We start from the raw sequence: 641 nt of genomic DNA on the forward strand, positions 1-641 counted from the left end.
CTCCCATAGACTGTCTTCATGGTGCCAACCCTCAACTACTTTGCATGACACCTTCAGTCCTGGGCCATCAATTGCAAACTGAGGCTACACCTTCACTGTGCCGAGCCTCATCTGCTCTTCATGACCCCTTCGTGCTGTCAAAACCAGTACCACCTGGGTGACTCTTACACATTACCAAGTCCTGCTGCAGCAGCACAAGGTACAACCTTGACTATCTCCGGAGCACAACCTCTTTGTGCTCTCAGAAAACACTTCCCAGAAGATGTCACCTCATTGATGTGGGTCTCTTCTTAATCACCGCTAATTTCTTAGCTCCAGCTAACCAGCATCAAAAGTCCCAGTAATGTAAAGTTTTCACTTTAGTAGTTCTGGTATCTTGTTAATCACAGCTGATACTTCAGCCCAGCTAACCAGAACCACAGAATCTTCACAATCAAAACAACATGGCCCTGATAAGAGTCTTTAATCTTCCCTCTGAAATTTCACAAGCCAGGCCTCCATCTCTGCATTGTGCTCAACACGATCTTCCAAGCTCCCTCAGAACATCCCACAGAGTTCTTAACAACCAGTGGTTCTTCTAGCTCAAAGTTGCAAAGTCCTTCCACAGTCCTCCCCAAAACATGGTCAGGTTGTCACAGGAA

The sequence above is a fragment of the Mastomys coucha genome, unplaced genomic scaffold, assembly GCF_008632895.1.
Source record: "Mastomys coucha isolate ucsf_1 unplaced genomic scaffold, UCSF_Mcou_1 pScaffold6, whole genome shotgun sequence".
In the NCBI taxonomy this organism is placed as follows: domain Eukaryota; kingdom Metazoa; phylum Chordata; class Mammalia; order Rodentia; family Muridae; genus Mastomys; species Mastomys coucha.